At 38.1% G+C, this 27,896-nt stretch overlaps 1 pseudogene; it reads right to left on the reverse strand.

The window, feature by feature from the left end:
- Positions 1-21,341, reverse strand: part of LOC141608074 (desmethyl-deoxy-podophyllotoxin synthase-like) — a 33,217-nt pseudogene extending 11,876 nt beyond the window's left edge.
- Between the last annotated feature and the right edge of the window lie 6,555 nt (positions 21,342-27,896).

The raw sequence follows: 27,896 nt of genomic DNA on the forward strand, positions 1-27,896 counted from the left end.
ACAACAATATAAGTCAGTACATTGGCATATCATAAGAATGGGTGATAAGTGTTGTGAAATATTAACACATAAAAGATTATATAACTCATTAAATTTAAATGTTTATTTTGTGTATTACATGTTAGTCACCAAAGTGGCCTTGTTATATTGCATTTAGACATTTGAAATTAAAGTTTTAATTGATCATGATTAAAAGAGATGGTTAAATGACATTATAGTTTGATTGATCAATTATTTTTTGTCATCTATATTTTGGGAGATCACCCAAAGGTGGGTCATTAAATATAGTTGATAATATAAAATGATTAGTTATTCATAAATTGGGTCTTATAGTATGTATATCCAAAGATAGCATCCTTATTTGATTCATGTGTGTTATAATTAATTGTTAAAGTATATATTAACATCAATGATGGTTACTTGTATTTAAGTGTTGCCCAAAGGTCATTTAAATACATGTATGCAAGTTTATATTTTATTTATTTATTTATTTGAATCTGTATGATAGTTTTTCAAAGCACTAATAGATAAACATGTATAAATGTTTACAGCATCTCCAAATATGTTTGCATCTGCTGACTCTTTTGTAAAGTTTAATGGCCTTAATTATGATGAGTGGGCCTTAAAGATCCAGTGTACACTGGGTATAATGGCTTTGGACATTGCCATCCTGACAGATGAGGAACCAACAAAAATTACACCTCAGAGCTCCGAAGCCGAAAAGTGTCATTATCAGGTAATACGTGCATTCTATATAGCCCTTATAGGCCTTTTTATGCACGTATGTCTATGCTATTATCGTAGTTTTATGCTACGAAATGCCCCGAATATGCTACTTTGGTTTGTTTTGTTCTATTTGCAGGAATGGACTAGGAAGTAGTGAAATCGAGCCGTTTATCATCCGTTTAGAATGCATTTGGAGGAAGAGTGAGCTGGAACAAAAATGTAGCTGTCTCGGGATGCGTGAAGCCGTTTCGGGAGCTAAAAAGACAAGTCAAAGCTGAAACTAACGAAGTTATGAGCTGCTGGAGTCATATTTCACTAGATCGAGTGCATTTCTAGTCGATCGAGTACTTATGGATGGTTGAAGACCTCGATCGGGTGCTTTCTTAGCTCGATCGAATAGTTGCTTATTAGGGTCTACTCGATCGAGTATAGTTTCTAGTCGATCGAGTGGTTTGATCTCGGATTTGCTCGATCGAGTTGTTCTAAACCACTCGATCGAGTGGTTTTCTATGGGCTCGGGCTTTTCTTAATCTTTTTCGTATTAGGTCAAATAAAAATCCTATTTCTTATAAATAGGAAGGAGAGACGTTATTTGTAACTCTCTTTTTCTCTCCTCTCTTCACTCTTGGACTGCGTTCCTTGATACTTTTACTTTGCTCTTTTCTCTGTAAACATTCATTTCTCTTATTTCCCGGATTTACTGTAATTTCCTCTCTTTCCCTTTTCTCCTTTATTAATGTTTATTATTTCTCTCTTTAATTATGTTCTTCCCTTTATTATGTCTAACTAATTCTCTTTGCTGGGATTAGGGGATTCGATGGACCGATGTTAATTGTTAATTAGTTTGCAGATTGTCGTTGTCGTTTTTATCTATGTTGTTAATCACTGCTTTAATTGTATCCTGCTAGTTGAATCGATGCAATTAGCCTATTTAATTTTGGTAAGCCTTAACCTGGACCGGAAGGTTGGAAGGGGTGAGACCTGCAGTGAACAATATGATGCTTTAGTGAGGGCGGAAGCTAAGCTAATAGTATTTTAAGGCGAATTGAGACCGGAAGGAGATATTCGTTGCCCCTTAGACCGACACATCGACTAATCTGTAACCTTAACTGCAATTGACTGACGTTCATTGATGACCCGAAATCCTAGTCCTCTCTCTCTATTTAATTTCTCTTATTCCTTTTTAATCTCACTAGTTTAGTTAAAACAACTCAAAACCCCCACTGTGACCTTAGACAGACCAAGTAGACAAGTGGATAGTGACCGCCTCCCTGTGGAGATCGACCCTACTTACTGCTAGCTTCTGTTAGTGTAACTAGGTATTTATTTTTGGTACCTGACGACGGTAACAAATTTTGGCGCCGTTGCCGGGGAGGCAATTACTTTATTTATTTGTTTAATTTTGTCTGTCTTTAGTCTCAAGGGATTTATCCCTTGAGGCCGTTCTCATCTTTTTCTTTAGTGCTATTTTGATAGGTCCTACAGGTCCTACCTAGACAGTTCTAGGTAAAATATAGTCAAAGGGAAGGCTTGGGTATCTTTGACCCGTCACCTATGTTCCATTATATGGCGCAACAGGTGATTTACTGCGGGAGATGTGGTGCTGCTGGGCACAATGCAGCTATTTGCATGGCAGAGAACGATAAGGTCTACGCGTTCAAGCACCGTAGACGAGCTAGCCATTCCGCTGTAGTTGCGCCGCCACTTCTGCCTTATCAACGAGGCTACCAAAAGCCTCCGTTTGTCTTGCCGTCGCAACAACAAGCTCCTCCTCCTGATAAACAGAAAGAAGAGATTGCTGAGTTGAAATCTTTGTTGAGGGCACTTGCATTCCGAGTGCAAGAAGATGATAGACGTAAAGAAGCTCAACTCATTGAGCTGGAGTCTCAAATAGCTCAGTTAGCTGCTGAGTCGAATGTTGGGCAACCAGAGAAGGTATACTTTACCTACACCAAGAGTGGTCTTTCCCATGAAGGACCCGAGTTGCCTAGCGCTATTAATGATTTGGATGACTCGGATTACGAAGATCTATCCGAAAATGAAGCGAGTTATGAAGATTTCTGCGATGCACTGCAAAGATCACTCGATCGAGCTAGTAATAGTGCTCGATCGAGTGGATTTCCAGAGAAAACGTTCGATCGAGCTGTTTCATGCACTCGATCGAGTGAAAATCAAGAGGAGAGTCTTCGATCGAGTAACATTTCTACTCGATCGATTGAATTGGCCAGTGTGAGCAATAAAACGTCATGTGGGTTTGTTCTAGATGATGATTTTGCTGAAGATAATGGTTACGGTGAATCTCCCCTTTTCAAGGCCGAGCTGGATGCGCTTGAGGCTGCGATTTACGGGACGGATTCCACTAAGGAGGGTGATGAGAAGATAGCTGAGTCGGTAATTGCTCCTAGCGCGGAAGAGGTAATATCTTCCTTTGTCAATGATTCCATCATTGAGAGCGACCACACCGAGGTAGTTGACGATAATTCTATTATTGTTTGTTTAAATAGTACATTGCCTCATTTGACTCATGCTTTGTATTTTAATACTATACCTCCTCCTAGCTGGACAAGTAATTTAATAGTTTTTCACCGTACTTGTCGTCACAAACTTGTTAATCTGAAACGGAGCCCTAAATTATTTATGATTGCTCCCGAGCTCCTTTATTTTGTTGACAAATTTAGGAGCTCTCATAGAAAACTCATTAGGCTTAAACGTTTATACATTTTATTTTCCTATTTTACTATTATACTTTGGTGCTACTTATGCTCTTGTGTAGCACATGCGCAGTTATATGATCTACTATTAAGAGCTTTGAGTTGCTTTGATTCTGATTGACTGGAGCAGCTGTCGAGGAAAAGAAGGTCGAGCTGGGACCTGACTGAAACTAGCGCTACCGGGAGGCAACCCGGAGATTTTTATTTTCAGTTGTTTTTCGAACCTTAAATTTCTTTTTAGTTGTAATAATTGGTCTTCTCGATCGAGGGTTCTACTTCCTTCGATCGAACACTTTGGCAGCTGATTGTACTCGATCGAGTATTCTATCTTCTCGATCGAAGTACCACGAGTAGATTCGTTTTGTTCTGCTTCCTGTGACGCTGTTCTGGAGCTATTAGTGACCTCCCATGTTGCGGGCTGGTTTGGGGAGGTCCCTACTTCGCGTATTCTTGTATGTTTTCCGCATCTTCACTCTCCTCTTTTAGTTTGCATTTCCTTTCCATGTTTTGGTACAATGAGGGCATTGTACGGTTTGGTTTGGGGAAGTTATGCATCCATATCCGTTTCTGCATGTTGTTTTTATTGCATTTCTGTTATCACGTTTAATTTCTGTATGCATTGCATTGTTATTTCCATAAAATTCAAAAAAGTCACATAAAAATTGAAAAATTAGAAAAAATTCAAAAAATTTCACGTTTATTTTAGCATGTAGGTTGAGTCGGAACGGTCGATTTCTATGATGAAATTGCACTACAATTGTCTTTTTGCTTAAGCCTTGCATTGAACTATTATCTTATTAGCTTTGTCTTATGCATATCTACGAGTTAATGTTAAAATTTAGCTGACTGTTTAGACTTGACCTGAAATTTTGGCAACCTACATATAATTTCTAAGGAATTAGAGCCGTATAAACTGGTGTCATTTATGACCAGTTTCATGTAGGATTGTGAGTAGTTACTCCTTGCATAACATGTATCATTAATTTGCACATATATGAAATTCAATTGCTTTTTGCCTACATACATTCGGGTTAGTGGTTGGTGTCACACGCAGGGAGGCGCTTACATTCCCTTTTCTTTCATTTTTACCCATTGAACTCCACATTAGCCAAATTTGCCTGTTGACCCTTAGCTACATCCAAATTTAGCCTGCCTTGTCAAGCTAGTCTAGATTATCTTTGCGGTATCTAATTTATTGTGCCAAGTTTGGTTTGTATTATATTGATTTCGAGTTGGTAGAAAAGAAAGAAGGAGGATGAAAAGAAAAAGAATTGGAAAATGAAAAAAACGTGAAAAAAGAAAGAGAAATCGAAAAACAAAAACGAAAAAAAAAGAAACCGTGATGGAAAAAAGAAAGAAAAAGATGTTGTTTGATGAGACGGTTTCTGCTCCTATGCGTTACTTATATTTATTGAGGAGTATTTTCAGTTCGGTTTGGTGAGTTTTGTGCCAAATGAAGGGCACTCATGCTTAATTCTATAATTGAGTTGGAAATGGATGTTGTTATATGGTATTGTTTAGGTACTAGCTTGGCCGCCTATACCTCCACATTCCCATAAATGTTTTGCCTTTTCTTACCCATTGCCTCACTTTACCATATTTTTGTAAGCCCTCGGCTGTGACGGACCTTGTTTGGTTGGAATGTGTGAACGGTAGCTAGAATTGTCTATCATATTAGTTGCATGCATGTTTATGTGGGTCGTAGTCTAGGTGAGCGACTATTTTTATTTCTCTCTTACATATATATGTTCACCCTTTGCTTCATGAGAGAAGAGTGACCCGTGAGATTCCATTATTAAAGGTCTTGCAAGGTCGACGGTTCAGCTATTTTATAAACATCCTATAACTCGTTTGCATTTGAATGCTGTGCTATAAGTGTTAGTTTGCTTGCATTAAATTGGTTTGAGTGGGCATTTGTAGCTAGCTCTGAGCTATCTTATCCGTTCCACTAGTTTGCATTTAGTTTACTCGAGGACGAGTAAAGGTTTGGTTTGGGGAGATTTGATACGTGCATTCTATATAGCCCTTATAGGCCTTTTTATGCACGTATTTCTATGCTATTATCGTAGTTTTATGCTGCGAAATGCCCCGAATATGTTACTTTGGTTTGTTTTGTTCTATTTGCAGGAATGGACCAGGAAGTAGTGAAATCGAGCCGTTTATCGTCCGTTTAGCATGCATTTGGAGGAAGAGTGAGTTGGAGAAGAAATATAGCTGTCTCGGGATGCGTGAAGCCATTTCAGGAGCTAAAAAGACAAGTCAAAGCTAAAACTAACGAAGTTATGAGCTGCTGGAGTCATATTTCACTCGATCGAGTGCATTTCTAGACGATCGAGTACTTATGGATGGTTGAAGACCTCGATCGAGTGCTTTCTTAGCTCGATCGAATAGTTTCTTATTAGGGTCTACTCGATCGAGTATAGTTTCTAGTCGATCGAGTGGTTTGAGCTCGGATTTGCTCGATCGAGTTGTTCTAAACCACTCGATCGAGTGGTTTTCTATGGGCTCGGGCTTTTCTTAATCTTTTTCGTATTAGGTCAAATAAAAATCCTATTTCTTATAAATAGGAAGGAGAGACGTCATTTGTACCTCTCTTTTTCTCTCCTCTCTTCACTCTTCGACTGCGTTCCTTGATACTTTTACTTTGCTCTTTTCTCTGTAAACATTCCTTTCTCTCATTTCCCGGATTTACTGTAACTTCCTCTCTTTCCCTTTTCTCCTTTATTAATGTTTATTATTTCTCTCTTTAATTCTGTTCTTCCCTTTATTATGTCTAGCTAATTCTCTTTGCTGGGATTAGGGGATTCGATGGACCGATGTTAATTGTTAATTAGTTTGCAGATTGTCGTTGTCGTTTTTATCTATGTTGTTAATCACTGCTTTAATTGTATCCTGCTAGTTGAATCGATGCAATTAGCCTATTTAATTTTGGTAAGCTTTGACCTGGACCGGAAGGTTGGAAGGGGTGAGACCTGCAGTGAACAATAGGATGCTTTAGTGAGGGCGGAAGCTAAGCTAATAGTATTTTAGGGCGAATTGAGACCGGAAGGAGATATTCGTTGCCCCTTAGACCGACACATCGACTAATCTGTGACCTTCACTGCAATTGACTGACGTTCATTGATGACCCAAAATCCTAGTCCTCTCTCTATTTAATTTTTCTTATTCCTTTTTAATCTCATTAGTTTAGTTAAAACAACTCAAAACCCCCACTGTGACCTTAGACAGACCAAGTAGACAAGTGGATAGTGACCGCCTCCCTGTGGAGATCGGCCCTACTTACTGCTAGCTTCTGTTAGTGTAACTAGGTATTTATTTTTGGTACCTGACGACGGTATCATCAGGCTTGGGAGAAATCTAACAGGTTGGGTTTACACCTCATGAGGATGACAATGACTAATAACATTAAGCCCTCCATGCCTAAAACAGAGAAAGTAAGGGAATTCATGCTTAAAGTAAAAGAGTGTTCACAGTCGGATTTAGCTGATAAGTCAATTGTTGGTAGTTTAATGAGTGACCTTACTACTAAAAGGTTTGACTGGTCTCAACCGATTCATGATCATGTGACACACATGTCTAACCTGGCAGCAAAGTTGAAGACTTTAGGGATGGACGTAAGTGATACTTTCTTGGTCCAATTCATCATTAACTCTCTACCTTATGAGTTTGGCCAGTTTCAGGTGAACTATAACACCATTAAAGATAAATGAAACTATCAAGAGTTAAAAGCCATGCTTATACAGGAGGAGGGGAGATTAAAGAAGATGAAAGATCAAGCTGTTCATTTCTTGAGTTATGATGGTGCCAGCAGCAGCAAGGCTAAACCGAGTAAGAAGGGTAAGAATGGTAAGAAGGGAAAGTCTTTCTTTAAAGGACCTAAAAGTGCGATCCAGAAAGAAAAGAAGTGTCACTTTTGCAAGAAAACGGGACACTTTAAGAAGGATTGTCCTAAAAGGAAGGCATAGTTCGAAAAGAAAGGTAAACATTATAGTTTTGTTTGCTTTGAATCAAATCTTATAGAAGTACCTAATAATACTTGGTGGTTAGATTCTGGTGCAACTACTCATATTTCTCACATTAAACAGGGATATCGTATGATCCGGCCCATAAGAGGAGCTGAACAGTTTGTATCCATGGGAAATAGGATGAAGGCACGCATTGAGGGCATTGGGACTTACAGATTAATCTTAGACACTGGTTGTCATATAGATCTTAAAGATTGTCCCTATTTTATGTTGAGTGTCAAGGTATTAAACGTAGTGCATCGAACGAAAAATCAGCTTACTTGTGGCATCAAAGGCTAGGTCACATATCCAAAGAAAGGTTAACGAGGTTGGTAAAAGATGAAATTCTACCTCAATTGGATTTTAGTGACTTAGATGTATGTGTAGACTGTATTAAAGGCAATCAGACTAAACATACAGTAAAGAAATCAGCTACAAGAAGCTCTCAGCTTTTAGAAATTATACACACCGATATATGTGGACCTTTTGAGACTCCATCCTGGAGTGGTGAAAAGTACTTTATCACTTTTATAGATGATTTCTCGCGGTATGTTTTCACTTATTTGTTGCATGAAAATGCTCTTTTTGTGGATGTCCTTGAGATATTCATAAATGAGGTGGAAAGGCAGCTAGAAAAGAAAGTGAAAATTGTGAGGTCTGATAGAGGTGGTGAGTTTTATGGAAGGTTTACTGAAAATGGACAATGTCCTGGTCCATTTGCAAAGTTACTTGAAAGTAGGGGTATTTGTGCACAATATACAATGTCCGGTACACCTCAGTAGAACGGTGTTGCTGAAAGGCGAAACCGTACTTTAATGGAAATGGTTAGGAGCATGTTAAGTAATTGTTCTTTACCTCTTTCACTATGGATTTATGCATTAAAGACAACAACCTATGTTTTAAACCGCGTTTCTAGTAAAGCAGTTCCTAAGACTCCTTATGAAATATGGACGGGAAGGAAACCGAGTTTAAGACCTCTTCGAGTTTGGGGTTGCCCAGCTGAAGTAAGGTTGTATAACCCAAATGAAAAGAAGCTAGATCCTAGAACAGTCAGTGGTCATTTCATTGGCTATCCTGAAAAGTCAAAGGGGTATAGATTTTACTGTCCTAATCACAGTACGAGAATAGTAGAGACTGGAAATGCTAGATTCATTGAGAACGGTCAAACTAGTGGGAGCACTGAACCATGAAAAGTGGACATTAAAGAAATCCAGGTTGAAGTTCCTTCCCCTGAAGTTGCATGTGAATTGTTGTACCAATCGTGTCATCACAGTCATATGACATAATGGAACAACCACGAAATGACATGCAAAACCCACAAAATGACAACAACAATGATGATCAAGTCACAATTCAAGGGGAGAATAATATGTCACGTGAACAGTCAAGGTAATCTGTAAGGCGAAGGAGATTAGCCAACGTTCCACAGGAACAATTAAGGCGATCTATAAGAGAAAGAAGATCAGCCATCCCAAATGACTACGAGACATATGACGTTGAAGTTGAATGTGACTTGAGCATTAGTGAGGATCCAGTCTCATTCCATAAGGCCATGGAAAGTGACAATTCTGAAAAGTGGTTAATTGCCATGAAAGAGGAGATGAAATCTATGGATGACAACAAAGTATGGAACTTAGTTGTGTTGCCTGAAGGTTCTAAGGCCGTCGAGTCGAAATGGGTCTATAAGACCAAAAGGGACTCTAAAGGCAACATTGAAAGGTATAAGGCTCGACTTGTTGCCAAAGATTTCACTCAAAAGGATGGCATTGATTACAAAGAAACTTTCTCTCTGGTGTCAAAGAAAGATTCTTTAAGAATTGTTTTAGATTTGGTAGCTCATTATGATCTCGAGCTTCACCAAATGGATGTAAAGACCGCCTTTCTAAACGGTGAGCTTGAGGAAGAAGTATATATGGACCAACCTGAAGGATTTGCATCCCCGGGTAATGAAGATAAAGTGTGTAGGCTGAGAAAGTCGATATATGGACTAAAACAAGCTTCTAGACAATGGTATTTAAAGTTTAATGATACCATCACGTCATATGGATTTGTAGAGATTACCGTTGATCGGTGTATCTACATTAAGATCAGTGGGAGCAGATTTGTTATTTTAGTCATATATGTTGAAGATATTTTGCTTGCTGCGAATGATCTAGGCATGTTACATGATGTAACGAAATATCTATCTAAAAACTTTGAAATGAAAGATATGGGTGAGGCATCCTATGTGATCGGAATCGAAATTTTCCGTGATAGATCACAAGTGTAACACCCCCATACATCAAGTGCCTTACCAGGACCACCTAATGCATGAGAATGCTACCATCTCGGTTACCCGAGGCAATGTATATCAAATAGACCATAAAAGAACGTACTTTAATAGATAAGTTTAAGTGATTACATAACAAAACCAACTGTAAAGTAAAGTACAACCGTTCTAAAACCAAACTACAACTAAAGTAACAAAAGTATTATGACAACACAGCGGAAGACTACTATCAGACTCGTGGCAACTCTATCCCCAGCTAATCCCCCGCGCATCCATAGTATACCTGCTAGACAACTGCTCACCACCCCCGAATGGTTCACCACAGTTTTTAAAACATTTAAACGGGGTCAGTACTGATTACACAAAATAAACAGCTGCAACAAAACGATATTACAATCAAACAATCCCCAAACTCCGTCACATCACCACACACCTGACTACACACTAAAGTGTGTAGCCCTGCCAGAATACCCATCGCAACAGGTATTCCTCGCCGCCAGTGGGGGACCGCAGCCGTTCCCACCTAAGCTCCGCTCATCTCATCCGAGCGATAAACCCATGTTCATTAATGTGAACATCCCTTCTGTGGCGGGTTCCACAGAAGGCGAATCAAGGGCGTGAAGTCACTCCCGCAAGTGACTCCACTCAGCCGAGGACGCACCTCGAGAACCACAGACAAACAATCACAATATACAACACAATCACCAATTATCAATTCCAATACGAAAAAACCAACAACAATAATCAACCATCAACAACATTATGTAATCAATACTGAGTAGGGAAACCCTACCTGGAAAAGCAATCACCAAGATCGTCACATTCAGCTAATCAAAATCGTTCTTCAACGAATAACCTCCTATCAAATATACAATCATACAATCACCATCTAGTATCAAAATACTCCCAAAACCCCCAAATTACCCAATTAGGGTTTTAAAGAACCTCAACGTAACACTACATAAATTATACAAGGAACTTACCCCCGACACGACGATCACAACGGTGTAAAGAACAAGATGATCCGACCAACCAAGCCTTGGGATTTTCTAATAATGCGGCGAAAGCGAACAACGTAACTTTCAATCTTCTCTAGAAAGGTTTTAGGATGATAAAAGTGTTTAAGGAAAAAGTGACGAAAGCTTTTATATTAATCCCGCATTATTAACAAAACCCGTCAAAACAAACCCGTAAAACACAATTACTAGATCGAGTAAGTGACTTACTCGATCGAGTGACCCTTACTCGATCGAGTCCCCGACTTACTTGATCGAGTACCCTACAGGCAGACTACTGTTTTGCGTAAAAGCTACTTACTCGACAGAGTAAGCCCCACTCGATAGAGTACCCATAGACACATAAAACCGTAGTATTACAGTCTTCCCTCCTTAAAAAGAACTTCGTCCCCGAAGTTCAAACCCATACTCAAAAACAAACGTACTGACTCGATCAAGACACAACAACGCAACTAAGAACTCAAAACAAATCCCAACCTATAAAACGTGAACTCTTAACACCAACTCCACCAACTATACCTACCTCCACAACATGGCTCACGATATCGTATCAACTACATCATCCACTAGAAAATCCAATATCAAGACACTCATAAATATCAAACGGAATGTTACATTCTACCATCCTTAAAAGGAACTTCGTCCTTGAAGTTTACTGACACTCATAAACATCATCATCCAAATGTCAACATTATTGAACTCATAAACATCATCGTCCCACTGCCAACACTATCGAAGTATTCTCCCATTCCTAAACATCGAACTACTACAAGCACGGCCATGACCTTTAATAAAATCAATCACAACAAAGATCCATCCTTTATGCTACACCAACACTCTACTTCCAATTATACTACAACATGCACAACCATCAAATTCTCTTTGTCGCATCCTACTCCGCTTAAGATAAATGTTATGTCCTCGTAACTCACTAATACTAGATCCTTAGCTATATCTTCTCATTACCACCACACGTCAATGATAAACTCCTATAAACCTCAACACCTATAACCACTCCTATTTCCAAGGCTCTCTTACTTAAACAGTTCCCATACATCAATTCATTCGGCACACCACCTACCCTATACCCTAAAATCCTTAGTATAACCAATACTCCAATTCTTCCACATTACCGTAAAACGACATACTCCTCTATACAAAGCACTTATCTCCAAAAACAGAACTCACGATCCACACTTATTACACACACTCACACTAGATCCTCAAATTCTTTTCTTTCATCACCGCAAAGCTCATACATAACTTAACTTGATACTAATCCCCAACACCTTATGTTCACTGTCTCTATAAAAGATTATGAACTACTTGCAGCTTCCAGATTAGTACAACACCTGTTCCACAAATCACTTGCCATTACTATGTCAACCCATGCCTCATCCAAAACAAGGTCAAAAGTACTTTAACAACCTCTTACAACTGTGTCCCACCAACAGGATATCACTATACCATACCGGCAACAGAAACATACACAACTCTCTTCCATATCATACTCTACCCTCATGCCCAAGCTGAAACTGGTAAGAAACATCAATAAACAAAATAACCGTCTATATGTCCAAACCGAAACTCGCAGGAAACAGCAGTAAACAAAACAACAATCTATATGACTGGTATACTCATTCGAAAACGTACTCATCCCACCTACTCCACCACAACCGACGACGGCATCACAACACCGCCACTAACAGCCGCACCGCAGCGCGAAAATACCCGCATCACAACACGAAATACCGTGCCCGAATCATCACCCGAGGCACAACAGCTACATCGATAGTCATCGCAACTTATACAATTCCCATAAACACTGACTCAATATAACTTTTCGGACAAGAAAACTTACTCAAAACTTCTTTACTAGATCACAACGCAACATATTACACGGAATAAACAGATACCAACCTTATGAATATCACCCATACCATTACACGGAATAAACATATATCATGAATACACACACAAGTATAACTAGCCATGCTAGATCACTCAAACTGTCACTTTTTGAATATCATTCCATTAGGTTACTGTACCCAACATGCATTACAGAACATTCAAATAACAACTTTATAACTATCACACCATACCACTTATCGTGAGGTCAAAACCTCACACAAACGTTTATACACATCATAGACCCGTAATCACATCCAACGAGTCAATCCTGAACACGTAAGTTACCACTTGATAAAGGTTACCTCTCGCCCGAGCTTAACTCGTATGCCTATCATAACGTATTCTCCCATTCGCATAACTATCCTGCCAAATATAACCATACAGCTAATACTCAACTACTAGCAACCGCCTCCTATGTCCACATCGTATACCCCCTCATAACCAAACATACCAATCCGACCTCTACAAAAACCAACCTCTTTAAAATGGCTATCTTTCATGCTTATCATCGCCCTTAACCACTAGTGACAACACTTCCACACTACCACCGTTCGTACATCAAACCTCTTATACTCATCTCTAAATATCACGGTTTCTTTCCTATCTTCGGTTAGCATCCCAAATAACGTACCTTAAATCCATCAACAACATTTACCTGATCATTCAATCCAATTTTGCCTTTAATTGTTTCGCCACCTAACTCACCTCCAAAATCTCATATCGTGCAAACACTCTTCCAACTTTTACTCCCTTTAAGTCCTCGAAGCTCATGGCTAACATGTTGTGCTGAAACTCCTATATATCCATTAACTCGCACCCTCTCATGATGTTATCACACATTTCCATGATTCCTTACTTTCGTGTTCCTTAACTCTGATCGACATTTTCTCAGCTTACTTTCATCCTTCTCTTCCCTTTACACTCAACAATACCAATTATTAGTTCATCTCCTTACACCTTTTACCTAACTCTCTAGTAATCCAGTTACCTTTTCGTTGCTCCAAAACTCAAATTTCATTACTTCATATCGGTACCTTCTCACTCTTTCTTACCATGGGCCCTCTCTCATCATTCTACTCACTCACACCTACCACTAATCAGTCCACAAAATCATCGTTTACTGAGCAACAATTACCTTTTTTTTTTTCTTCTTTCCTAAGACCAAAACTCATCTCATACCTTTATTTGCCCAAGGATATCACACACTAGTTTTACCTCTTAATAAACCAAATCTCCCAAACTCACTCACTATCTACAAATCCACGTCGCGACATGTCTCCATCTGAGTTCATTATATACCACTCTTCTCCATCCCTCTACAACGACTTTCATTACATATATTCTTAACCAACACAATCTAACCATCTCCCTCCATAATTCCTTACACATCTCAAGTTGCTATTACCCACATCCTTCCTGTCAACCTTTTTATCCTCACGTTCCTTACACTTACATCACTGCATGCTCATATACACTTACCTTTACATTACTCAAATTCGCAAATATATCACTCACCACGTCTCACAAAACTTGCACCATGCCTCAATCAACTCATCAATGTTCCTTTTTTTTTTTTCCACTATCCATCACAACCACATATAACTCATGTCCTCCCCACCGAACTCATACCCACCATAAGGTGCCACTCACTACATCATAAGATTGGGTAACTTATGCATCACGATCGACACACATGTAAAACAATGCATCAAGAAGCAAAATAACATCTTTGAATTAAACATAATATGCAACGAAGTCAAAAGATGAGCATATGACCCAAAACAGGGGTCACTAGATCGAGTACAATCTACTCGATCGAGTAGGCGAAGGTCAGAAGCACGTATAAGAAATTACCAGGGCTACTCGATCGAGTAAGGATTACTCGATCGAGTAATAAGAGGTGCACTCGATCGAGTAAGGGCCACTCGATCGAGTACCCTACGCATTTCTCAACACTGTCCAATTTTCGTAAAACGGTCATATCTCACTCGTTTCTTGGTCATTTTGGGCGTGTGACCTATCGTTAGAATCGTAAAAAGATAAGCTATCACCTTCAATTGGAATCACATCAAAATCATATATACATCTCAAGTTATAACAGTTTAAAGACCACTTCGCTGTAATCGGACAACATAACTATTTGATTTTCTCTTTCAAACAACTTAAACATCAACAAAGTGAACAAAAGCAACTCGATACTTGTAAAACCACTATCCCTAACCACATGTTACTACCTACAAAAAGCCAAACAATAACATCTATCATGCTCATATAACATTCAACTTATCAATCATGTACTACCCGCATGCTTTAACTTTATAACATTTCGTAACACAAAACATACTCATACATTACAAATCCTATTTCCATGTTACTAATACAACAATATTACAAATCCACTTCGTCACCTAAACATATTCATAATCACAAATTCATATTCTCATGCAATTGCCATTTCATCTTTTCCAATCAATTCATCCATTTCAACCACATTCTTTATCTAACAAGTGCATATGATACAACAATAGACAAGTATATGAACTTATTATACAACTTTACGCAAACAAAATATACGTATACGACATAACATTCCAATTCACCTGTTACTATTATGCCACATTATAAAGCATCCATCCTGCAACATCATTATTCATCGTATATTATCATATATGAACTACTCCCCTTTTTCCACCACATCATTCATCATTCTCATATACTTTTCCAACAATTTAAAACAACATTGTAAACCAACTATCATGCAACATGCTTATTCACAACACTTTATCATATATTCACTTCATCATTTTCCAACATTTCTATACAACACATCATCCAACATACGCAATAGAACATTAGTAAACACATAGCGATCCCATGACACCCCCTAGTGACCAGTTCAAATTTGTAGGGCGAGTTCGCGACTTTAGGACGTCTCACAAGCCTTTGCATTAGTTCCTAACAACTCCTACCCGGGTTCATTTTATTTTGACTCCCTAAGTTCATTGGGTTCATTTGTTACAGGTTCCAAAATCGTTGCTCTGATACCACTTTGTAACACCCCCATACACCAAGCGCCTTACCAGGACCACCTAATGCATGCGAATGCTACCATCTCGGTCACCCGAGGCAATGTATATCAAATAGACCATAAAAGAACGTACTTTAATAGATAAGTTTAAGTGATTACATAACAAAACCAACTGTAAAGTAAAGTACAACCGTTCTAAAACCAAACTACAACTAAAGTAACAAAAGTAATATGACAACACAGCGGAAGACTACTATCAGACTCGTGGCAACTCCATCCCCAGCTAATCCCGCGCGCATCCACAGTATACCTGCTAGACAACTGCTCACCATCCCCGAATGGATCACCACAGTTTTTAAAACATTTAAACGGGGTCAGTACTGATTACACAAAACAAACAGCTGCAACAAAACGATAATACAATCAAACAATCCCCAAACTCCGTCACATCATCACACACCTGACTACACACTAAAGTGTGTAGCCCTGCCAGAATACCCATCACAACAGGTATTCCTCGCTGCCAGTGGAGGACCGCAGCCGTTCCCATCTAAGCCCCGCTCACCTCATCCGAGCGATAAACCCATGTTCATTAATGTGCAAATCCCTTATGTGGCGGGTTCCACAGAAGGCGAATCAAGGGCATGAAGTCACTCCCGCAAGTGACTCCACTCAGCCGAGGACGCACCTCGAGAACCACAGACAAACAATCACAATATACAACACAATCACCAATTATCAATTCCAATACGATACAAACCAACAACAATTATCAACCATCAACAACATTATGTAATCAATACTGAGTAGGGAAACCCTACCTGGAAAAGAAATCACCAACTTCAACAAAATCACCTCTTATCAAATATACAATCATACAATCACCATCTAGTATCAAAATACTCCCAAAACCCCCAAATTACCCAATTAGGATTTTAAAGAAACTCAACGAAACACTACATAAATTATACAAGGAATTTACCCTCGACACGACGATCACAACGGTGTAAAGAACAAGATGATCCGACCAACCAAGCCTTGGGATTTGCTAATAATGCGGCGAAAGCAAACAACGTAACTTTCAATCTTCTTTAGAAAGGTTTTAGGATGATAAAAGTGTTTAAGGAAAAAGTGACGAAAGCTTTTATATTAATCCCGCATTATTAACAAAACCCGTCAAAACAAACCCGTAAAACACACTTACTCGATCGAGTAAGTGACTTACTCGATCGAGTGACCCTTACTCAATCGAGTCCCCGACTTACTCGATCGAGTACCCTACAGGTAGACTACTGTTTTGCGTAAAAGCTACTTACTCGATAGAGTAAGCCCCACTCGATAGAGTACTCATAGACACATAACACCGTAGTATTACAACAAGGATTGTTAGGGTTGTCTCAGAAAGCTTACATTGACAAAGTTTTGGAGAGATATAGAATGAATGAATGCTCTGCAGGGATAATTCCTATACAAAAAGGAGACAAGTTTAGTAAAATGCAATGTTCCCGTAATGAGCTAGAACGAAAAGAAATGGAGAGAATTCCCTATGCATCTGTGGTTGGGAGTTTGAACTATGTTTAGACATGTATTCGACCAGATATCAGCTTTGATGTTGGAATGTTGGGTCGGTACCAAAGTAATCCTGGAATGGACCACTGGAAAGCTGCAAAGAAGGTCCTTAGGTACTTGCAAGGCACTATGGAGTTCATGCTTACTTATAGGAGATCTCATCTTGAGGTGATTGGTTATTCAGATTCAGATTATGCCGGATGTGTTGATAGTAGAAAATCAACATTTGGCTACTTGTTCCTTTTAGCTGAAGGGGCAGTATCATGGAAAAGTGGGAAGCAGTCTGTCATTGCTACTTCTACTATGGAAGCTGAATTTGTAGCATGCTTTGAGGCCACTATTCATGCATTGTGGTTGCGAAATTTTATCTCGGGACTTGGGATCGTCGATAGTATAGCCAAGCCGCTGAGAATTTATTGTGATAATTCTCAGTCTGCTTTTCTTCTCTAAGAACGATAAATACTCCAAGGGTGCTAAGCACATGGAATTAAAGTTCTTATCGGTCAAAGAGGAGGTACAGAAGCAAAGAGTGTCATTTGAGCATATAAGAACGGATAAGATGGTAGCAGATCCATTAACTAAGGGATTACCACCTAAGATGTTCATTGGCCATGTAGAACGCACGGGTGTTGTATCAAAAGCCTTGTTATTATAAAGTTAATATGCTTGTAATAAATGTGACATCTAGAATTCACTTATAATACTGTTTCTGTTATAGCGGACATGTTAATCATTATAGTATATGTATACATTACAGTTGTTAGATTACATGTGGCTAATTGTGAGAATTAATGCTCTTCTCAAATTAAAGGTGACTTAGATTTGGAATTGATTTGTGATACATGGAAGGAATCATGTCGATTAATAAATGACGTGTGACCGCCATGATCAAATTAGTTCTAGTTCAATTAAAGATACAAAAGTTAAAAAGCTTAACATAAAAGTGCACATTATAGTATTATTGAACCATCAAGTCGACACAAAGGCCAAGTGGGAGAAAGTTAGAACATTTTATAATATTCCAGTGGCCTATGTGTTTCGGGTTTAAATAGAAGTTAAGTTAATATTAAATGTTACGAGATTTTAATATAAAAGACGACACCGTGATGGATCGGTCTCGATTAAATGTAATTAAAGTACGGGAATTATTATTCCCTCCTACCTTACCCTAATATACGTCCGCTTTCACGAAAAGGTACGATCGGGTTTGATTGTGCGAAAAGGTTTTTTTTTTTTTTTTTTTTTTTTTTTGACAGCTGTAAATAAAGGTTTTACAAATTCATGGCCTGCTTTGCTAGATTATGCGCAAAGCCATTGAAACGCCTCGGAATAAAGTTAAAAACTAAGCAATGAAAAAAACTAAAGGAAGCCCGAATGTCTTCTAGAATACCCGTGATCCTGTGGTCATCCTTTTCTGCTCCCGCTAATTGAGTGACAAGTTGTAGACAATCCAAAGAAATATCCAAGTGGAGAACCCGCCTCTCTTGTGCCCATAGCACAATATCTTGTATCCCCAGAGCTTCCGCCTGCAGTTCCGATTCCGCCCTGATACGTTCCTGCCTCCTTTCCAGCTCCCTCCCTGTGCCATCAGAAGCAATCCATCCGAAAGCCGCCTCATAATTACGGTTCCAGCTAGCATCAACTTTCACACGTACCACCGCACAACCAATCGGTATGCCCAGAATACACACCGGACGACCATTTCGAATAGCCAAAGCTTCCTTTTGAGGTGTCCCTTCCTCTATCCCTTTATCAACCTGAGATTGTCTCGAATTGAAGGACTTCCACAAGATGTTCGTTTGCTCCTAGATAACCTTGAAGACCATATTGGTGATACCTTGCGAGTTGAGAACCTGATTCTGGAATTTGATCTTGTTTCGCACGGTCCATAGAGCCCATAAGGTAGTTATAAAAAGGATCACCTCACGAGTCCCCTCATCTCTTTTGGAGAGGTAACGAATCCAGTTGCATATCCAATCGGATATAGAAACGCCCCCTGCTCCCTCCACCCGAATGCCTAAATCAGAGCCTGCCCAGATTCGGCTTGAAAGACCACAATCTCGAAATAGGTGTTCAGTTGTTTCCATAGCTCGTTGATCACCGCCACACATGCTACAGGAGGGATCCACCTCTATATTCCTCTTATAAAACTCCTGTCCGATTGGCAGAGCATTGGTGACAATCTTCCAAATCAAAATCTTCCACATCTGAGGAACTGGTAAATTCCAAAGCACTGTCCGACAGAAAAGTCGGCCCCAATCGTTTATTTTACTGTTGTCTTTAACAGTTCCTACGTAATATATTATATATACTTAGAGTTAAAAATAATAATCTATTCATATGACAAAAACACAAACATACCTACGATTAAAGTGAAAGGGTGAAAGTCAGTTTCTTCCTCCATCATCAAAGGAACATAAAGGAAAGGGTTAAGGAGGAGAATCAATCGTCTTATACTTCTTATTGTATTGATTGCGTCTGTAAGATATGGACCAAGGTTAGTCCTTTATTCCGTCTATTGATTGTATTAGGGTTGAATTAATTCAAGTCTATATTGATTCTTGTGACTGATTTCATTAATGAAATCATTAAGTTTATCTTACATTCTTTTCCTTGATGAATTTGGCGCACCTCATCCGTTGCCTTCTCCAATGCTCTTTGGTTCTTGAGCAATTCAGAAATCGCCCACTCTATTGTAGTCGAAGAGGTGTCACTTCCAGCTCCAAACAATTCCTGCGTATAAAGGTTGAAGTAGATATGATATGGGTAGGTCTCTTAAACGGTCTCATCTTAAAATCAGAAAATTTCAATATTTTTTTAATAGAAACTAAGTATTATTTAATAATAAAATGTTATAATTAACTGAAGTTGTCACTTTTTAACAAAAAAATTGATAATACATTTTATCATAAAATTGTTACATTTGTTTCATCCGTCTTAATTTCAGACGGAAATAGTCCGTCTGAAACAAGAAGTGCTGATATGATAATATTGTGTCCATAACAAAAGGAGCCTAAAATAATACGGAGTAACAACATTTGAGAAAAACACATGCTTCATAATATACTTTAAACGGCTCATTGGTTTGAAAACAAAGTGTATCATTTTTCGGAACTCATAACCTAGAGTTATTGACGGTCAAAGTTTTTTGTGAAAGAAGAGAACTACACATTAAAAAACGTAAAAGTTCATGAGTTTAATTGAGAAAATCCCTAAAATAAATAAGGAAGCAACGATTATTAACATAACATACCAAAACAATAGATTTGATGTTATCAATTTGTAGGGAGAATTCATTAGAGGTTGGATGAAGATCACCCTTGTGAAAGTTTAAAAGAATGTCCACAAAATCTTCCACAACATTCTCGTTATTATGATCCCTTAGCTTATTAATTATGTGTTCTTCAATTATCGGGTTCATTAACTTATCGGCTCTCTTAACCAAATCCTCGAGTTTTCCTTTTATCCCGCTTATGGAGTGTATGAACTTGATAGACGGGTAAAGATCACCTATAGATAATCCAGATGCAATCGCCGTCAATTAGTTCGGATGTTAAAAGTACCTTAAGGTGATGTTAAAAGTGAGATCAAAAATTTTCTCGGTTATGTTGACCACACTACTTGACTCCAACGCTAGAGCCTTGACAAGGTCCATGACCTCCTGAACCCGAATTGACCTGACCGCCTGAACTCGACTGGTGGTAAGGAGCTCAAGCGTAGTACTCACCATAGGGAGATAAGGCAATATCACTGCTCCCATAAAACATTATTTCAGGCAGCATGAGCTTAGGCCGGCTACATAGGACTGCGTCATGGGTCCGCATCAGCTCCTTTGCCGTTTCTGCTGACGACACGATAACAGTGGAGACCGCACCTAGGGTTAGGTGGCAGGTGCATTAGTGGGCCGTACATCCTGGCTAGTTCAGCTAGGCGACGGTGTGGCAATGTTGTTCTGGAGACGAGTTGGTGGAGGTTGCCGATAAAGGGTAGTTTTGGTGGGCCTGGTAATGTGTGTTTGTGTCTCTTTGAATGGGTTATAAAAGTGTATGTGAATAGTAGTATGGTAAGGATTAGCGTGATGAGAGGTAGTGACAAACTAAACTCCATTTCTTGGTTACTTTTTGGAGTATGACTTCCTTGGAGGAAATTGGTAATTAATAATGCATACCAAATTATCAAGGAGGTAGTGCCGTAGGTGTAGTTTTGGTCGTTATTTGGGTGGATGATGCTGTTGGTGTATTGCTTGTTAAGATCTTTATATTGGTTTCGATTCTTGAAATTAAAATATACCATAGTCAATGGAAATTAAAATATACCATAATCTTCTGGTAAAAAAAAAATATACCATAATCTTGATACTGGTTGAGTTTATCGATCCGGTACTTAAGAGGAGGAGGGGGTGAATTAAGTACTCCTTTTAAAAATTAAAGCGAGTAGTTTGTCCACGTTCGATAATAAAACAGTATACAAGGCGAAATGAACAGTCACGAAGACTGTTCAAACCATCAGAGTTGTGCTATACTGTTCTAACTGAGCGCGTGAATCAAAAGGCTGCAAAATAAACAAAACAAAATAAGGCACGAGACACGAGATTTTTAACGTGGTTCGACCTATTCTCTAAAGGTCTACGTCCACCCTCTCTCTTATTAATATTTACTTTGTAATCGGGTTTACTTTATAACCAAACCCGATTACAAAGTAAATCCCCACGATCAACCCCGGTCGTGCGACTCGAGTACAACCGCGTACCCCAATAAACACTCTCACAAAAGGAAGATTACAATACAAATTATCTCCTTAAATGGTTCAATGAATTAGAACAATGGAGAATAAAATTAATCTTATGAATATAGGAACTTAAGCACACGGGAATGGTTCACAAGACACGAAAAATATTTTCCTATAAAACTGGACTTGAAAAGACACACGTGAAGAATGGTTTACAAAATAAAGCTTTCAGTGCAATATTGTGATGCTTTGGTTTTTCGTCGATCAATATGAATGGTCAACTGAAAATATATATAGGAAGATTGTTTGGTAACCAATCCTATATTTTTGGCAAAGAGATAATACAAATAATATCTTTAGAATAAAAATATTCCATAAAATAGTTTGACTTGTTTTGCAAGATAAATCCTCCAAATAATTTCAAAGATATTTTTTCTCAATAAAAACCAGAAAGTTCTTATAAAAATATCTTAGCCAAACTTTTATATTTCAGAAAATATTTTATTCTAAATCTTTTCTTTGCCAAATAAAATCAATCACGTTTTTTCCATTCTGTTTTGTGAACCATTCAGAACTGAACAGTCTTCAGAACTGTTCATAACATAACAAGTGAGCTTAAGAACTATACTCTTACATTGTTGCTAGACACGGACCAACACTTGAATATAGCAGCTTCCATCCTCTTTAACTGATGTAATCCTGACCTACAACATTCACATTCTTGCCAAAACATTAATTGAGACAGAACAAAGGATTGGGAACTTGTCATCATCAAGAACTTAGCTCAACAAATTCCCTCTTTGATGATGGCAAGTTCCTTAGAAAAATCTTTCCCCCTCAACAAGACAATATCCAAATTATACTCAAATTATCCAACACAGATTATAGAAAATGGGAACATTCACACAAATATGACTGAGATCAAAATAAGAAGTTCTAAACCATTAGACATAGAGAGCAACTAGAGCTAGAAAACAACGAGAGCTTCACCATAGTCAAGGTCTAATACTAAGTAGCTACCAAGTGCAATACGTCCCTACATCTTTCCCCCTCTTAACATCATCAAAAGGATAAAGGAGCGCAAAAAGAGATGATGCAATGCCCACAGTTAGAGATAAAAAATGACAGCTATCGGACACATTCAAAAGACATCATTATAACAAGCATACGACTAGCTAAAAGAGTACCAAAATAAACATATCCAGCAAGAGAAGACGACAAAATAAACAAGGCAGAGGATGAGTAAGGCAAGGCTATTGTTGTAATAAGGCTAGGATCTGGTCAAGTTTGGCATGAAGGGAGGCATTCCCAGCTTCTACTTTGGCTACAACCCGGGTTTCAAGATCCGCAAGACCACGTTCAAACTTCTCCGAGTGACTAACCATAGCATCCGTCATAGTGTTCATGCGAGAATTCAGAACCTCAATACCCCCTGTACCAACACTGTTAACATCAACATCTGTCGGATGTCCTCCAATGGCGACCAAATGATCACCCACCTCCTCCAACTGCATTTGTCGTAACAGAACATCTTTCATCTCATCCCTCATCTCAACCCCGAAACTGTATTCAGTGAGAAGACCCTTTTCTTGAAAAATATAGGAAAGCCACATCCCATATGGTAACGGATGAGACTCCTTTGAAATTTGAACAGATTCAGCAACAGAGCGAATATGATGAAATATGATAGACGGAAGATTTAGAGGAAGTTGCTTAAACAAGTGATACAAGATCAATAAATCCGAGAGCAAGCAACTGCCACGGGTCTCCTTACGAGGGGTAATAGTGCGACGCATACAATTAAACATGAATTTCTTTTCAGTAGTCATATTACGGGGAAAATTTTTGACATTAGATTCAGATATGAGACTCTTATCAAAAAATTGTAAAACTTCCTGTTTAGTGACATAAGTGAGTCCGGACCAAGTATTTTTGTCAACTTTACCAAACCCTTTAGTGCCAATTTGGAACATGCTGGTAAGGTCTTTTGTGTGGAGAATTAGAGTTTGGCCATTAATAGTTGTTGTGAGCATATTGCAAGACGCATTAACAGCCATAGATTGATAAAATTGAAGAAGCTCAAGAATATAAACAGGACAAGTCATTCCAAAGAGGGGAACCCAATTTTGTATTTCAAGTGCAGTAACAAAGAACCCTACCGACACCTTTTCCGTCAACCACGCAGTAGGATAATACCTGCCAGACATAATCGGATAAGTGAGCAGACGACGACACGTATCAGTTTCTTCCTCCTCTAGCCCGAGAGAGTCGATAAACCTTAGAATTTGGTCACGATTTATGGTGGAGTAAACAGGACCATTAAGGCTCGAACTCGGATCATCGTTCCCCACATCATTATTGACATCTAAAAAAGCACGTTTCCGTTTAAGATTGTGCTTAACCCCAGCAACTTTACCCTTAGAAAAGAACCGAACCTTCTCCATCCCCTTATCATAAGCTTCTTCCCAAGTATCCTCCGATTTTTCATCATCATGTTCAACAATCGGATTTTTCGTTTGAACAACACCCTTTTGCCTCTTTTAATCAAAACCCTTTTCCCTTTTCGATTCAAAGGTGAAGAGACAACAATCGGTTCTTCTAGTGTGGTGACCTCCTCGACGGTGGCATTAATTAGCTCCTCGGAGATGGTTGCATGTGGTTTTTAAGACCGGGTGGGAATGGATTTGGTGGGAATGGAGGGTTTTCATTTGGGATTGGGTGATTTTGAGGAGGTTTTGGGAGAATCAGGAGTGTTATGGGGTGTGATGGTGGTTTCCGGTATGGATATGGATGCGGTTTCTATTATCCGGGTTTTGGATCTGGTGGCGGTGGTGGCTTGGAGAACGGGTTTTGGGTCGGCCGTTGTAGTGGTGGCCGTGAGCTAGGTTTTGGAGGGTTTTTTCGGTATGATGAAGGTGATAAGAGGGTTAGGTTTCTTTTCAGTAATAAGGAGATGGAGTTATGAGAGGTTTGATTTTAATGGGGACGGGTGGGTTTAATAGGTAGGTGAGGGACGGTTGGGTTAGATGTTATTGGGTTGTGTGTTTTAGGAAAGTAAGGATAAGGTCTTATTTAGTCAAAAAGTACGAATATGAATATTTGATAACATCTCAAAGACAGGTCAACTTATTACTAGTCTATATGAGAAACCGACTAGAGTAAGCAGACTGCACTTAGCACAAGAACATTAGGACACATAGTCAACACAAAACACTCCAACCTCCATTCTAGTCAATCATTCAAGGGATTAACTTTAAGACGACATTGACTACGAGCTACTACTCAAAAGAATCAATTCTAATAGGATTTTCTCTAATTGTTCTCTAGCCAATGGTTTAGTAAAAATATCAGATAACTGATCTTCAGTTTTACAAAATTTTAAGCAAATATTCACTTTTTCTACATGATCACGAAGAAAATGATGACGAATGTCAATATGTTTTGTCCTGGAGTGTTGAACGAGATTTTTATGTCAATATGTTTTGTCCTGGAGTGTTGAACGAGATTTTTTGAAATATTAATTGCGCTAGTGTTATCACAAAGAATAGGAACACAATTAATGATCATATCGTAATCCCGCAACTGTTGTCTTACCAATAAGATTTGAGAACAACATTGAGCAGCAGCAAGATATTCACTCTCGACAGTAGATAGAGCAACCGTATTTTGTTTCTTGGAAGCCCAAGAGATAAGACACGGTCCTACAAAAGTAGCAATACCAGAGGTACTCTTTCTCTCAACTGAGCAACCTGCATAATCTGCATCTGAATACCCCGTGAGAGTGAAATTACAATCCATAGGATACCATAGATATAAGTCATGAGTTCCAATCAAATATCAAAGAATACGCTTTACAGCTGTTAAATGCGATTCTTTAGAATTTGACTGAAACGGAGCACACAAACACACTGACACGGCTGTCGCAACCCTATCAAAAATAAAACCAACTGGCTCTAACTAATGCAGCAGAGGCAAGTCGGGTATCGAATCCACAGGGAGATGGGAGTTTTGTATGCTAACTAGGTCTGTCTAAGTAACCGTTTCTTGGGGTTTTGATTATTTTGGTTCTAAACTACGAAGATAAAGAGAAAGAGAGCGAGAAAAGAAACAAGGAATAAGCTTTAATGAAGTTAACAGATAAAGAGAAGCAGCTAGGACAGTTGGTTCACCATGGTTTTCTAGGAGTCTAATCTAGGGTCAAAGGTCAGCATAAATTCGGTCTGCAGGGCAATGAATGTTGGAATATGTGTCCTCCGACAATAATGCGGTCACAATTGTTGATCATGATGATCACATGTTTAAGTCTCATTTTAAGAATACATGTGGGAAGTAATATTTTACTGTCAACTGGTCCACACATATCGGTAATGATTGGATGACTAGAGTTTGACATTACTGTCGTGCGACGGTGGTGATCAGTTGTTCCCCTTAGATCATACCTAAAGGGTAACACTCTTAATTGATTATTTAATTGATCGTATGACGATACGGGTTAATTAAATTACTTACAATTGACGGACGATTTTGGAAGTAATATTTACGTATCTCGTTATAATTTGATTAAATAAGATACAGTCTAAGTAATCGAATTGTTTTATTACTTAGATGAAATTATTGTTTACGGAAACAAATTGATTTGAATGAATAATTTATTATAAATACAAGATGTTGTGATTTATAATTGGTAAATTATTTTGGTACAAGTAATTATGAATTACTAAGTCGATTTTGTATATGACGTATTTTTATTAATGCGTTGATTTTTAATATGTTAAAAATACATAACAATTTTACATGACTTGTGACATGTGACAAATTGACAAAGATAAAATGGAATCCATTTTATCTCAAATGGACCGAAATAGAGGGTGGATTAGGATAGATATTGTGTTGATTAATTAAGTGGAAAACATAATCATTTAACCTAATTACTAGCCATGCAAACCTAATGTTTTTTGTGAAGAGCACCTTGATCATGCATTGGCCAACACCACCCCACCCCAACCGGATTTGTCATAGAGAAAAGCCAAGAGTTTTTCTCTATAATTTATCTAATTTACACTACATGATGCTAGTGCATATTCATTCATTCTAACATCAAAAATATAGATTTTTAGAGAGATAAAATTACTTCTTATTCTCCCTTCTCTTAACCGAAATTAAGAGACCAAAATAAATATTTTTGGGTCAATTTCATTTAAATTAATATTGTTCTAGTATTAATAATATTAATTTTATTAAGAGGTTATCTTGGGTATTATTCCTTGGGAGGGATTCTCCACTTGAATCCTTTGTTCATCCATTTTAGGAAGCTCAAGAACAAGTGAGTAGGCGAACTCATTTGTGCCCATTTATCCGATTTCTCATTGTAAGAATGACGATTTCTTCTTTATCCTTATTCTTGTTTGCATGCATAAGATCAATATTTAATTTTATGACTAAATTAATTCATCACATATATAAATATGTTGTGTATAAATGAGATATATATTTCTAACAAGCGGCATCATGAGCCTTAGGTTGTTTGCATGCAAATCGGTTATAATTTTTCCGAGTTATACGATTAACAAATAAAACTTATAAATTTGTGTTTATTATGATATATCACAAAATCAATTATGCATGTTAAAGTTTATGATCCTAAAATGTATTTAGGATATTTTGGTTAATTTATGGATTTTTATTGTTCATTTTATATAATAATGGCATTTAAATGTGATTTTATGATAAAAATGTCATTTTCGGACTAAAATTAGCTAAACTTCGATTTTTCCAGTAGTGTTTGGATATGTTTTCACATATATTATATTTAGATGACCTGTAAATTTTCATAATTTTATGAGTTCTTATGCTCGAAATATGGATTTTTCATGATAAAATCGAATTTAAATGATAAAATAGGTTAATATGAGAAATATTTCGAATCTGGTCATA

This window comes from Silene latifolia, chromosome 10 (assembly GCF_048544455.1).
Source record: "Silene latifolia isolate original U9 population chromosome 10, ASM4854445v1, whole genome shotgun sequence".
NCBI lineage: Eukaryota > Viridiplantae > Streptophyta > Magnoliopsida > Caryophyllales > Caryophyllaceae > Silene > Silene latifolia.